The sequence below is a fragment of the Saccopteryx bilineata genome, chromosome 6 (assembly GCF_036850765.1).
Source record: "Saccopteryx bilineata isolate mSacBil1 chromosome 6, mSacBil1_pri_phased_curated, whole genome shotgun sequence".
In the NCBI taxonomy this organism is placed as follows: Eukaryota; Metazoa; Chordata; class Mammalia; order Chiroptera; family Emballonuridae; genus Saccopteryx; species Saccopteryx bilineata.
This window is the reverse complement of record NC_089495.1, coordinates 162716634-162731864: the sequence shown is the minus strand read 5'-3', so window position 1 is coordinate 162731864 and position 15231 is coordinate 162716634. Positions and strand designations below refer to the sequence as shown.

Below are 15231 nucleotides of genomic sequence, written 5' to 3'. Positions count from 1 at the left end.
CTTACTACAGGAGACTTTGCTGAAAACGGTACTACCAACCAAGGCTCAGTACTTGGCCTACAAGCCCTCCTCCCCCTAGCTACCAACAGCTGGGCCTGCCCCGCTAACCTTGCCTTCCCAGGGTTGCCTCTTTGCCCGTTCCTGTACACTCCCAAGAGAAGGAGTTCCCTGGAAAGACTGCCGCATTGCCTCTGGCCCAGATGCACAGACCATCAATCTCAGAGTTTGGCATCAGAAGCTGAGAGACGGAATGCAACCATATGCAGTATGCAGCCCGCAGCAAGCCGTCTGTTCCATGTTTGGACACTGGGACCTTTGTGGGAAAGGGGCGTGCATGGACCTACGTCCATTTTTTACAATCAACATAGAACTGTGTTTAATGGCACCTAGAAGGTCTCTGTAACACAATGGGAGGGAAATGACATCCTGACCCCTAGGAGGAATCCCCTGTTTAAGAATCCCCTGTTTAAAAAGACATTCTATTTCCTAACTAGTCAAACATTATAGAAGCTTGCCTCATTGTTTAATCCAGCTAATCTATTAGCATATAGTATAATAGGTACTATAGTTGTTTTAGTTCTACTAGGGTTCTGTTGCATAATGCGTAGCATTCAGAAGCTACAACAACAGCAAGCTATCATTCATCAAGTTCAATTGGCCTTAATTAAAAGAGAAGGGGGAGATGTGGGTGGAGCGCAGAGTGCATTCCTAGCAGCTGTGACTGATGCAGTGCTGTGAGAATACTCCAGCTCCCAGAACCCTCCTGGGCATACCCAGGAAGGGAGCTCACCCACTTTAAGGAAGTGACTTAGTGCCAACCACACAGCCCCCTGATCTTTTCAGCCATTGGCTTTGAGGAACATGCTGTAACAACCTATAGGCTGAACCTGTGTATATAAACTAGTTTACTTCCTGAATAAAATGGATCTGCCTCACTGAACCTGGTCCCCAGAGGCGGGTCTCTGCGTCTCCGTCGTCCACACCCCTGGCAGGACTTGTCCACAGGAAAGAGCAATTTTTAGTGATTCTAGTTATTCCACCAATTTATTCTTGAAACCAGATTCATGTCTAATGTCCCTTTTCCAAACTCTCTTATCCTTCTAACCACTCATAAATGTCAGCATTTCTGCTTAGTAGCTGGTATATTACTATGGGGTGCAAACTATCTTGTAGACAGTGACACGTGGTAATTTTTTGTCCTTCTAAACTAAACCGGATCATTTTTCCTAATCAGCAATTTATCAAGAACAAGTGATGAGATTTGACCTTAGTGAAATAAGGTACATGAAAATATAGTAAAACTATCAGAATTTACTGAATATACTCAAGCTGAGTGGCTAGGGTCTTAGTTATAAAGACATCTTAAGAGGATTTGGTATATTTCTCCCATCCAAGTACTAACCAGGCCCAACCCTGCTTAGCTTCTAACATCAGATGAGATTGGGCACATTCTGGGTGGTATGGCTGTAGACAGAATTTGGTATATTTCTAAGTGAAACCTGAGTCTGAAAATAGCATTTTAAAGACAGCTTTAAACCGTTTCTATGCTTCCATTTTCTGACCTGTTTAATTGCTTAAAATCCTCAAATAACTTACATTCTGATCTAGTTTTCCTGTATCTCCTTTCTCTCTGATATGTTTTACCTATTTTTTCTTCCAATATGTTTTTCCCCCTCTAGTCACAATAATGAACTATTTATTCAAAGATGTTATCTAATGCATCATGCCACTGAGTACTGTGGCCATTGATGTTAAATGTAAAAAATTATCTTTAGGTTGAAAAGAGCTTAAGACAAACGAGTGCATCTTAGAGGCAAAGGTCAAACCAGCTTAACGGTCAGGTTAATAATGCGTCAAGACCCCACTATCAGAGTTGGTTGAAAACATCTAAAGTTAGGGAGAGACATAAATGCTATGTGAAGAGAAACATTACAAAACACTCTAGCCATGTTTTAATTAAAATAGACTATTAGCTTTTAATATAATCATGAGTAAGAAAAACCACATAAGTTGTAGCATTCATTTCAAATAAAAGTGAAGTCAATACTTGAATCTCCAAGCTCTGAATTCCATAAACAATGTTTTTTGAGGTGGTAGATTTTAATATTTTACTTATCATTATATTTTCTGTCTTTTAAAAATGATAGAATCTGCATTACTCATAAAGTAAAACCTTGCTATATTGAAAATATTCCTTGGCCCAGAAATATTTTGTTTATAGGCAGAATTTCTAGGACTACATTTCAGAAGGTAGGAGAAAAATTTCACATAGTCAAGAACATTAATTTAAAAAAAACATTTCAAGTTTAGGTGACATTTTACCAATTTCCTAAACAGTTGACCTGACCTGAGGTTAGCGTTCCTAAGATTTGTATATTTCCTCTTGAATAGAAAAACTTAAATAAGACACCAGGTAAATATGAAAAATAGAAAAGCTCTTTCATATTACCTACTTTCATAATACTATTGGGATCCAGTTTCTTTCAATTTATTACATGTGAATTCACACTGCTCCTCATAATCTTCCTTTACCAAAATGTAGGAAAAGTAACTGGTGATTAAAGCAGGTATATCGTTCAGCCCTACAAAGAACTATTTTTAAAAGGGGACATTTCTGTGAAGATACAGGTTGTCCCCCTAAAATCTTAGTGTAATTTTAAGCTTTGGCTCTTGTAGAAGTGTAGACTTATAAAACATTTGAAAGTTTAAAACTCTCTTAAACTTAGTTTTGAATATTTTAAATATTAAACTTTTAATTGTTTTGTTGCATCTCTCTTAAAGATGGCAAAGATTGGCTGAAACAACAAAAAATAGTTTACTATTTAAAAGTAAAGTTAATTACAGTTAAAATGAAATATTTAACGGCCCTGGCTGGTTGGCTCAGTGGTAAAGCGTTGGCCTGGCGTGCAGGAGTCCTGGGTTCAATTCTCGGCCAGGGCACACAGGTGAAGTGCCCATCTGCTTCTCCACCCCTCCCCCTCTCCTTCCTCTCTGTCTCTCTCTTCCCCTCCCACAGCCAAGGCTCCATTGGAGCAAAGTTGGCTCAGGCACTGGGGATGGCTCCATGGCCTCTGCCTCAGGCGCTAGAGTGGCTCTGGTTGCAGCAGAGCGACCCCTCAGATGGGCAGAGCATCGACCCCTGGTGGGCATGCTGGGTGGATCCCGGTCAGGCGCATGCGGGAGTCTGTCTGACTGCCTCCCCGTTTCCAACTTCAGAAAAATACAAAAAATAAAAAATAAAAATAATAAAATTAAATTAATATTTAAAATTAAAGTTAATTAAATTTAAAATTATTTTTCTTAGAGCTAATTAAATTTAAAATTTTTTTAATTAAAGTTAACTAATTTAAAATCTTCAATATTAAACTTTGTTTTTAGTTTTGTTTTGTTTCCTCTCTTGAAGATGGCATCATTATCGTTTGTTTTTAACATTCTATTATAGTTCTTCAGATATGCAGTGTGCACTCATAGCTGATATGCTAATTTGGCTGGTTTGTGAGATGGTGTTTCTTAAGTTCTTAGAGATGAGGGGCACGTGATGTTTCAGCCCCTCATTTCTTCCTTAAGAGAGGACGGCTTGAGAGCACTGAATACCAGTAAGGTTATCAGCGCTGACATAACTTCTCAGAACTTTTCTGTGCCAGTCTTCATCGCCACCCAATCTGGAAAAGGCCTAGGAAGGGCAATCAACAGAACACAGGTACAATAAAAAAATACAAGGTTCCAAACTTTAAAAAAAGTGTCTCTGAGAGTACATACATTCACACTCCTTTACATGGTTGATAGTTACTCCTGCCCTCGGTAGCTGACACTGCCAGGTTATTGTAATGCTACTTCCTGCTAATTCACTAGGTGAGTCCTTTAGGGGCTACGACTAGATTGCCAGAGCCAAAGGGAACTAGAACTATCTTAAAATTGGGTTCAAGATGTCAAGGTTGGCCCTGGCCAGTTGGCTCAGTGGTAGAGCTTTGGCCTGGCGTGCAGAAGTCCCGAGTTCGATTCCCGGCCAGGGCACACAGGAGAGGCGCCCATCTGCTTCTCCACCCCTCCCCCTCTCCTTCCTCTCTGTCTCTCTCTTCCCCTCCCGCAGCCAAGGCTCCATTGGAGCAAAGATGGCCCAGGCACTGAGGATGGCTCCATGGCCTCTGCCTCAGGTGCTAGAGTGGCTCTGGTCGCAACAGAGCGATGCCCCGGATGGGCAGAGCATCGCACACTGGTGGGCGTGCCGGGTGGATCCCAGTCGGGCGCATGCGGGAGTCTGTCTGACTGTCTCCCCGTTTCCAGCTTCAGAAAAAATACAAAAAAACCCAAAAAAGATGTCGAGGTCATGACAGGCTCCCAAAAGCAATATCACCTGCTGCTTGTTCCTTAAACATAATGAACATACACTTGGGCAAAATCAGTGTTTACTCAGCTATTCAAATTCTACCCAACCTTCATTAGTTGTTATGCACTCTAAGCATGTTTTGTTGTTGTTGTTGTTTGTTTTTTACAGAGATAGAGAATCAGAGAGAGGGATAGACAGGAACAGACAGATTGGAATGGAGAGAGATGAGAAGCATCAATCATCAGCCCCTCGTTGCGACACCTTAGTTGTTCATGATCACCCCCCCATATGTGCCCTGACCGTGGGCCTTCAGCTCAAGCCAGCGACCATGAGTCCAAGCTGGTGAGCCTTGCTCAAACCAGATGAACCCGCGCCCAAGCTGGCGACCTCGGGGTCTCGAACCTGGGTCCTCCACATCCCAGTCAAATGCTCTATCCACTGCACCACCACCTGGTCAGGCTCTAAGCATGTTTTTTGTTTGTTTGTTTGTTTGTTTTTAATTTTTTTAAATTTTTTTGTATTTTTCTGAAGCTGGAAACGGGGAGAGACAGTCAGACAGACTCCCGCATGCGCCCGACCAGGATCCACCCGGCACACCCACCAGGGGCGACGCTCTGCCCACCAGGGGGCGATGCTCTGCCCCTCCGGGGCGTCGCTCTGCCGTGACCAGAGCCACTCTAGCGCCTGGGGCAGAGGCCAAGGTGCCATCCCCAGCGCCTGGGCCATCTTTGCTCCAATGGAGCCTTGGCTGCGGGAAGGGAAGAGAGAGACAGAGAGGAAGGAGGGGGAGGGGGTGGAGAAGCAAATGGGCGCTTCTCCTATGTGCCCTGGCCGAGAATCGAACCCGGGTCCCCCGCACGCCAGGCCAACGCTCTACTGCTGAGCCAACCGGCCAGGGCTGTTTGTTTGTTTTTACAGAGACAGAGAGAGAGATAGACAGGGAGGGACAGACAGACAGGAACAGAGAGAGATGAGAAGCATCAATCATCAGTTTTTCTTTGTGACACCTTAGTTGTTCATTGATTGCTTTCCCATATGTGACTTGACCGCGGGTCTTAGCAGACCGAGTAACCCCTTGCTTGATCCAGCGACCTCAGGGTCTCGAACGTGGGTCCTTCCACATCCCAGTCTGACACTCTATCCACTGCGCCACCGCCTGGCTCTAAGCATGTTTTAATGAGGCATCCACGTGCTGTAATTTATTGGGAGGCCCGAAATCTCCAGTGACTGAAGTGCCATAAGGAACTATTCACTTGCACATTAATTATGGTAGAAAAACACCTGATTCTAAAGAACTACCAAGGTACCAGAGACAGTATCCATTTTACAAGTGTCTATTTCAGTTGCGAAGATTTTTTTTTTAATTTTTATTTATTTATTTATTCATTTTTAGAGAGGAGAGAGAGAGACAGAAAGAGACAGAGAGGAGAGAGAGACAGGGGGGAGGAGCCGGAAGCATCAACTCCCATATGTGCCTTGACCAGGCAAGCCCAGGGTTTTGAACCGGCGACCTCAGCATTTCCAGGTCGACGCTTTATCCACTGCGCCACCACAGGTCAGGTAGTTGCGAAGATTTTGCTGTATATTCACCGGAAGTCAAAACCATAAACATTACTTTGTCCTGTGTCCTTTACCATTTCCATTAAAAACCACTGCACTTTCTACACCCAGTATTTGATACATAGCACATATTTTCTGTCTCTCAGATTAGTCACTAATGCTTTGTCTAGTAAACTCATGGGACTGAACTCTGATATATAGAAAAGATATAAATTTTCAAACTGAATTAAGAGTGGCAAGTACATTATGTACATAAATAAATATCTTTAGTGATACATTTGTTAAAATTATTCATGCATGGTTATAAAGAAGGGAAGAGGTTCAAATGGAAAACCATTGACAGATTAAATCTGATTTAAACTATTCTGAGTTAGCTTGACCTGTGGTGGCACAGTGGATACAGTGCTGACCTGGAATGGTGAGGTCTCTGGTTCAAGACCCTGGGTTTGTCTGGTGGTCAAGGCACATGTGAGAAGCAAGTTGAAGCTTCCTGTCCCCCTTCTCCTCCCCCATCTTTTCTCTCTCTCCTCTCTCTAAAATCAATGAATGAAATCTTTAAAATATTCTGAGTTATGGTCACAAAAGAAATCTATAATTTTTTTAATAATGTGGTATCTTTGTAGAAACCATTAAAGACCCCATATATATGATGCAGAAGGGTTAATAAACTCTTCTTCAATGTGTTAATTTTAAAAAACTTTCCATTTTTTTATTTTTTTAAATTTTTAAAAAATTTTTCTAAAGTTGGAAACGGGGAGGCAGTCAGACTCCCGCATGCGCCAGACCAGGATCCACCTGGCATGCCCACCAGGGGGCGATGCTCTGCCCATCTGGGGTGTTGCTCTGTTGTGACTAGAGCCATTCTAGCGCCTGAGGCAGAGGCCATGTAGCTACCCTCAGCGCTCGGGCCAACTTTGCTCCAATGGAGCCTTGGCTGCGGGAGGGGAAGAGAGAGACAGAGAGGAAGGAGAGGGGGAGGGGTGGAGAAGCAGATGGGCGCCTCTCCTGTGTGCACTGGCTGGGAATCGAACCCGGGACTCCTGCATGCCAGGCTGACGCTCTACCACTGAGCAAACCAGCCAGGGCTAAAAAACTTTCCATTTTTATAATCACTGCTTGGTATGACTTATCCCCAGATGTTGGCTTTGCTGACTGACAGAAACCCCACTTAGTGAGTCCACAGCCTTACTTTTAGCTCCTGTGCTCTTTTTTGGTTGAGAGGATGAAATTCAAATTTTAGGTCTTTATATACTCTCAAACAGAGCCCAAAGTAGCACCCAAAATAAATTTTGTTAGAAATCTTAATATCAAAGTGAAGAAGGTCCTCTAATTCTCCTTCCTGGGGAAGACAGAGGAGAGAAAACCAACACAGGACAATTTTAGTCAACCAGGCTATCTTCAAAACTACCACTCTACGCTACGAGGATGGCTCTAAATTTTGTTCTGAAACAAAGGTTACTCAGTTGTGTCAATAACGCTAATGTTCAAACAAGGTACAGCTGTTCGTGGTCTTGTCTGCATCCCAGCACTCTGAGTTTGGGACGAGGGCAAGAGGCTATGGCCCTCTTGTGCACTGTGCTGCTGACTCGGGCACATTCTCCAGACTTCCATTAGTGCAGCTGTACAATTCATGCTCCCCACTTGCTTGCAAGGCCCCACTATAGTGATCAGATGAAAGGAATGATGTATGCTGTTTATCAGCTCTGAAGAACTTGCAGACATTTTCAGCAGGCCAAGCGCTTTTTGAAGTAGAGACACACCAACAAAAGGAGTGGGCACAGGCCCTGGCCGGTTGGCTCAGCGGTAGAGTGTCGGCCTGGCGTGCGGGGGACCCGGATTTGATTCCCGGCCAGGGCACATGGGAGAGGTGCCCATTTGCTTCTCCACCCCCCCCCTCCTTTCTCTCTGTCTCTCTTTTCTCCTCCAGCAGCCAAGGCTCCATTGGAGCAAAGATGGCCCGGGCGCTGGGGATGGCTCCTTGGCCTCGGCCCCAGGCTCTAGAGTGACTCTGGTCGCACAGAGCGACGCCCCGGAGGGGCAAAGCATCCCCTCCTGGTGGGAAGAGCATCGCCCCTGGTGGGCGTGCCGGGTGGATCCCGGTCGGGCGCATGCGGGAGTCTGACTGTCTCTCCCCGTTTCCAGCTTTAAAAAAAAAAAAAAAAAAAGGAGTGGGCACATCACCACAGCAACAAGTGGATGAATCAAGAGCCATGGCTATTATCCCTGAGGGAGAAAACTCTTGAGGCAGCAAGGATTCAGCTCAAATAAGTAAGTAAACAAGCCACATTCAATGGGAAAGGGAACCCTTCCTGCTGCCCCAGTGCACGGGGCTCACGTCAGAGCGCATATGCTAGTTTCTGTTCACCTTCATCTTACTGGGGTGGGAAACTGTCACTATGACAAGAAAGGATACGCTTTTTAAACTGGAAGGCAGCCTGACCAGGTGGTGGCGCAGTGAATAGAGCGTCGGACTGGGATGCGGAAGGACCCAGCTTGAGCGCGGACTCATCTGGTTTGAGCCAAAAAAAGCTCACCAGCTTGAACCCAGGGTCGCTGGCTCGAGCAAGGGGTTACTCGGTCTGCTGAAGGCCCGCCGTCAAGGCACATTTGAGAAAGCAATCAATGAACAACTAAGGAGTCCCAACGAAAAACTGATGATTGATGCTTCTCATCTCTCTCCGTTCCTGTCTGTCTGTCCCTGTCTATCCTTCTCTCTGACTCTCTCTCTGTCCCTGTAAATAAATAAATAAATAAATAAACTGGAAGGCAGAAAGATTAATGATATATGTCTTGGCCGGACTAACCCCACTTTATGATACAACCTCTGATCCAGCACTGGACTCAAAATCCAACAGTGTTTCTCTCATGCTGGGAATGCAATCCTGAGATGCTCACACCCAATACCCCTTGACAGACAGAACAGGAACATAGCCACTGGGGGTGAGTCCAATAAAGTGGGAAAGGAAAGCTGGGAGCAGGCCTTTGCTATGTGACCATACTGCTGTCACCTGCCAAGTATTTACATATAAAATTAGAGTAAAGCACATTACTTTCACATTAATCCCTTGATAGAGTGAATTATATAAAAATGATATATACCTGAACAAACATGAGAGGCTTATTTCCTAACATATTTGGTTTTTTAGTTATAATGTTTTATCCATTGGATAGGTCAACAAAGGCTCAATGTTCTCCTGTCTGGATAGCAGCCAGAATATGAGCGGAAAAGAGATTTCTTTTTCATTTGTTAAACTTTAATCCCAACTGAACCTAGTTCCAAAATTAATTTCCTATTCATATGGCCATAAGTCTATAGAAATGTAAATCAGATAATGTTTTGATAATCAGCTAATCAGGACTTAACTCACTACAGGAATAATTGCACTTCACTATCCCTTTTATATTTTCTCCACTAATACATTTTAATTGTGTAGAAATATAGTACTTCATGGGATTAACATGTCTATTAGTAGAGGTTTAATCATGAAAGAAAATCTTTGTCTGCAGAACGTGCACCTTCTGGGTTTTTTGTGTTTTTCAATGGCTAGATGGCTGAATAGCATACCATTTACAGGTACAGCAAATTTTCTGAATAGCAGCTGCTCAGTTTAACTTACTCTTTTGAAGGGAAATATATTCTAATGTTGGAAACTTTTAAGAAAAAGCAAACACCAATTTTTTCAATTTAGACTCAAAATGAGATCATGACAAATAGTCAACAGCAGAGAGATGAGACCAGTGTACACTAAACGTTGTAATCCCTTCCAATGTCCAAAGGTCATAAACAAAAGCAGCCTATTATAAACATCGCTCCTGGTGTTTTTCTGTTCATACGCTAAAGGCATTGTTGCCTGGCCAGGCGGTGGCGCAGTGGATGGAGCGTCGAAGTGGGATGCGGAGGACCCAGGTTCGAGACCCCAGGGTCACCTGACCCCGCGGGCTCATCTGGTTTGAGCAAAGCTTGGACCCAGGGTCGCTGGCTTGAGCAGGGGGTTGCTCGGTCTGCTGAAGGCCCACGGTCAAGGCACATATCAGAAAGCAATCAATGAGCAAGTAAAGTATCGCAATGAAAAACTGATGATTGATGCTTCTCATCTCCCTCCATTCCTGTCTGTCCCTGTCTATCCCTCTCTCTGACTCTCTCTCTGTCTCTGTAAAAAAAAAAAAAAAAAAAGGCATTGTTTACAACCAGTCTTCCTATACTAGACACTGCCCCCACTGCCTGTGGAGCTCACACCTGTGAAAACCCACACATTTCCCTGCATGTTCTCTGATGTTATAACTAGAGCCAGAACCCCAGCCAGCTCAGCTGCAGGGTTGTTGTTTTTTTAATTTTTTTTTTTACAGGGACAGAGAGAGAGTCAGATAGAGGGATAGATAGGGACAGACAGCCAGAAACAAAGAAAGAGAGAGATGAGAAGCATCAATCATCAGTTTTTCATTGTGACACTGTAGTTGTTCATTGATTGCTTTCTCATATGTGCCCTGACCGTGGGCCTTCAGCAGACTGAGTAACCCCCCACTCGGGCCAGTGACCTTGGGTCCATGCTAGTGAGCTTTTTGCTCAAGCCAGATGATCCTGCGCTCAAGCTGGCAACCCTGGGGTCTTGAACCTGGGTCCTTCTGCATCCCAGTCTGGCGCTCTAGCCACTGCGCCACCGCCGGGTCAGGCAATCAGCTGCAGGTTTTGAGGAAATGTCAGCTGCCACCATGGCAGGGCTAGTATTCATGATTACAAATATTCCTTCTTTCAGGGCCCTCACAGTAGATCAAATGCCCTTGTTTAGTGCGTCTCTCATGTGTGCCAGCTATGCGGAGTGCCCTCAGGGTTGACCTACAGCCCCCACAGTGCACTGCTGTGGTTGCCAAGAGCCTGGAAACTCTCAAATGAGATGAGCCCTAGTGAAGGCCAGTGATGTTTCCCCCGACTGCTTGGCAGGGAGGAGCTTTCTAACACAGGAGACCTGTTTTTAAACACATGCAATTCTCTTAAAGGGGCAGGAGAGAGCACAGGGATGAAACCTTTATATACGGCTAATTTTCTATTATGGCGAGTTTAACAACAGAACTTCAGATAGAAAGGAGGGAAAGACCAGTAAAAGCAAATATACAATATGTGACTCAGGTTTAAGCTATAACCTTTCGATAGTCTTGTGGCCCTAAGACCTATGCAACAGTGGCCAAACAGTTATTTCAAGGGCCAAATGTAGGCCCCTTAAACATGGACGGGAATTGGTAGATGGCTTTAAGAAAGCATGAAGATATTTATTGCAGTGCTGTTCTGGTCGTGAGCTTGTAAAATGTCTGCCAAAACCAGCAGAGAAACAATTATCTAACAGATTATTACAACAATAATACATCGAGACCTATTAAATGCTGAGGAATATGAATTGTTAGGTCACAAAAGAAGTATATAATTTTATGCCTATTTCTCTGCACAACGTTACCTTTACAAATATTTCTTAATATATAAGCTTTATGGGGGCACATGAGGTACTGGTAAATGGTTAAAAATCTCACCAAAACCTTAACAAACTCACATGTCCTAAATTGCAACGCCTACGGTTTCCTGGACGTAGTCCATATCCAACATATCATGATCACCCGAAACCTTGCAGGCAAGGTAAGCTGCTGCCACAACAAGCCTCCTCCAGTTCTTGGGGCAGATGTCAATTTCAGCAGAAGTTATAAGTCTTTTTAGATAAACCTGCAAAAGTAGAGCACCGGTCTTTGATTTCAGTTCAGTTTTAAGTGCTGTGATAAGAACTGTTAGGAATGGCAGATTTCATCTATTTTTTTTTTTAACATGCCCTTTATTTCTAGTTTCTACAGAGGCTGCTTGGCCAGTCAAAGCCAGAGGCTGAGTCACAGTTAGCCCAACTTTTGGACACAAGAATGAATGTACATCTTAGCAAAGGTCATGCTGAAGAAGTGTATTGTGTTATTACCTTTCCACTTGTAATGGGCAGTATATACAGGCCCAGTGTAGATTCAAGTTGTTCAATAAATACTATCACATGCAGTGTTTCATACCTGGCTGGTAGTTATATGGGGATTTTACATAATACTTGCATATGTAAATCCTGAACACATTACATTTAGATCTTCTTTTCATAATAATCAGTCCTTTTGTGGCACAAGCTAAAGATAAAAACTGGTGGTCAACAGAGCCTCCCAGTGGCTGTTGTGAGGTACAGCAGGACAGCAATACAAACAGCTGGGCAATAGACAGTGTTCTTGTCTGGGTGCCTTTGTGAGGAACACACATGCATACAAAGGACAGTCTTTCTCATACTCCTTAATGTTTACACCTCCATTATCATTTTATGAAATGCATCTCTGTCTTACATAATCTGAAGCGTTAGTCAATTCTGTTGGTTTCAGGTGGTAACGGAACTGCCAGTCTGTGTCCCTGACACTCCTCTACACCTGCCGGTAACTTGTGAGATTTCATGACTTTTTTTACATGTACTAAATGTCTATTCTACAAAGAACTAGGCAAAGTTAACAGCTGAGTAAAGATTATAGAGGTAAGTTTTGATTGGTTGTTACCTCAAAAGGTGCTTTGTAGAAGAGTATATATGCCATTTGAGAAACAGAAAAAAGTTCAGTTTTAGAGTATGTTTACTGTCTGAAGGTCATCAGATTGACAGCTCAGATTTGTCAATGTTCTCCAAACTCAACTGTGATTTCAAAACAAATGATTAGGCCCTGGCCGGTTGGCTCAGTGGTAGAGCGTCGGCCTGGCGTGCAGGAGTCCCAGGTTCGATTCCCAGCCAGTGCACACAGGAGAAGCACCCATCTGCTTCTCCACCCCTCCCCCTCTCCTTCCTCTCTGTCTCTCTCTTCCCCTCCCGCAGCCGAGGCTCCATTGGAGCAAAGTTGGCCCGGGCACTGAGGATGGCCCTGTGGCCTCTGCCTCAGGTGCTAGAATGGCTCTGGTCACGGCAGAGCAACGCCCCCTGGTGGGCATGCCAGGTGGATCCCAGTCGGGGGGCATGCAGGAGTCTGTCTGACTGCCTCCCCGTTTCCAACTTCAGAAAGATACAAAACAAAACAAAAAAACCAAATGATTACTGAACATGATATGTTCTTAGTGAAATTCTGCACCCATTCCCTGAAACACAGTGCTCTCAGGTATCCTAAGAACAAACTCCTTATATGGTTCAACTGTCTATAGAAATAATTAAGGCACTTATACAACATTGGCTTTCTCTCAACTTTCTGTCGTCTTTATGGCAGACTTGGTATGTGCCGTTACGCATTCATTTCTACCATTTGGCCTGCTGTGTCAGTGGATTTGAGATTTCTCTTCTCACTGAAGCTAACTCATCTATCACCAAATCGATCTCATTCTACTTCCGCAGAACACTGCTCCCACAATTACCTTTATGAAGAATCCTCCATCTGCCAGATATTTTCCCCAATGTGACTTTATGTTGTTGCCACCACACCCTCCACAACTCCCAGGATGCTTCCTCTCTCCTTGCTCAGTTAAGTGCCCTCACGCTGCTTCTCATCTCCCACTCTCTCCTTAGCCCACGTTAGTCCGTCTGCCATCGTCACTCCACTCCAACCACTACTGCTAACTGAGGTGCCTCCCGCATACATACCAACTCCACTGGTCAGGCCTGCCCTAAAAACATGAGGGACACTGCCATTTGCCTAGTTGCTGGGGCTGAAAAACCTCCATTTGAGTCAGCCTGCTCCAATCTGTTAACAATTCTTGTTATCTCTACCTGTCACTGGCAATCCAAGCTCTCAGGCGCCTGGGCTCTGGAGGGCAGCGGGGGCAGAGCCTGGCATGGCTGGTCCCCAGTGGGAGCAATGGGGAGCTGGGATGCTTCTTCTAGCCCACTTGTGTCTGGCGCACTCTGCAGTGGGCAACTCTCCTCCTTTCCGCGAGGTGCCAGGTGCTCCCTGCCGACTCCGGGCGCGCGGCGCTTCCAGCCGGCCACGCTCCGGTTCAGAGGACAAGGCGGCAGTAGTTGTGCTCGCTGTAGATCTGACGCACAGTCTCCAGGGGTGCTCGGGGCTCCCCTGGGCTCAGCGTGGCCACGGGCCTCACCACCATCACTACTGGCGCTGGTTTTGCCACCTCCCTCATCGGTGACCCTGCTGCCATCTCCACCGGGGCCACTCCCCCACCCCCTCCGATGGCAGTGGTGGCCTCTCGCCCCTCGGACCTGCAGAGCACGGGCTTTAATGTCTGCGAGGGTCCTGGCACCAGTCCAGCCCTGACAGGAGGGCTCTGTGATGGGGACAATGTAGGGGCATATCTGGTAGGTGGGCTGGCCTTTGACCACCCAGGGGGGTTTGATACGTGAAAGTTGTATCCGGATGGGCGGGACTTTGGGCTCTTCTTTGGTGGGCTGTGGCTTTTCGGAGTGAACACTTTCAATTGTGTTACGAAAGGACTATCTTCAACCTGGGGCTTCTTTTCGGGAAAGGACGCAGAGGCTGCCTTCTCAAAGAACTTCCTCTTCTGGTCCTTGGGCTCCTGATCAGCAGTGTCCTGGTGCAAGCTGGGAATTCTGTCCGGAGAGGCAGAGGCCCAGGCCAGGCCGTCGGCATCAGCCTGGATCGGAGAAGCCCCCGTGTCCATCGCAAATTTGGGGCCTTGGGGGTCAGGCGCAGCAGGGGAGGTGCCGGGCAGGTGGGAACCGCCTCCCGCCATCAAGTCAGTCTTTGCCTCCCAGTCCTTGAGGAAGGGGATGTCTGGTGCCACAGACTGTGCGTCTTTAGTGATCCCTCCTTGCTCTAGCTCCTGCTTTTTATACAGATTCCTTCTGGCTCTGGTTCGGAGATCCCAGAGATCAAGCTGAGAGCGTTTCTTTTTCTTTTTTTGTATTTTTTTTTTCTTCTGAAGTTGGAAACAGGGAGGCAGTCAGACAGACTCCCACATGCCCCGGACCGGGATCCACCCGGCATGCCCACCAGGGGGCGATGCTCTGCCCATTTGGGGCGTTGCTCTGTTGCGACCAGAGCCAGACTAGCGCCTGAGGCAGAGGCCATGGAGCCATCCTCAGCGCCTGGGCCATCTTTGCTCCAATGGAGCCCTGGCTGCAGGAGGGGAAGAGAGAGACAGAGAGAAAGGAGAGGGGGAGGGGTGGAGAAGCAGATGGGCGCCTCTCCTGTGTGCCCTGGCCGGGAATCGAACCCGGGACTTCTGCACGCCAGGCTGATGCTCTACCACTGCGCCAATCGGCCAGGGACTCAATCAGTTTTTTGTTGTGACACTTTAGTTGTTCATTGATTGCTTTCTCATATGTGCCCTGACCGGGGGTGGGGGGGGGGTGCTACAGCAGACCGAGTAACCCCTTGCTCAAGCCAGTGACCTTGAG

General features: G+C 45.9%; 1 protein-coding gene across 1 annotated transcript in view; it reads right to left on the bottom strand.

Moving 5' to 3' along the window:
• The window catches only part of NINL (ninein like), a 203285-nt gene that overhangs the window by 176496 nt on the left and 11558 nt on the right, over positions 1-15231 (bottom strand). The window contains exon 2 of the mRNA XM_066237907.1: positions 11428-11594. The gene's annotated coding sequence lies outside the window, so the exon portion shown is untranslated. The remainder of the gene's footprint in view (positions 1-11427; positions 11595-15231) is intronic.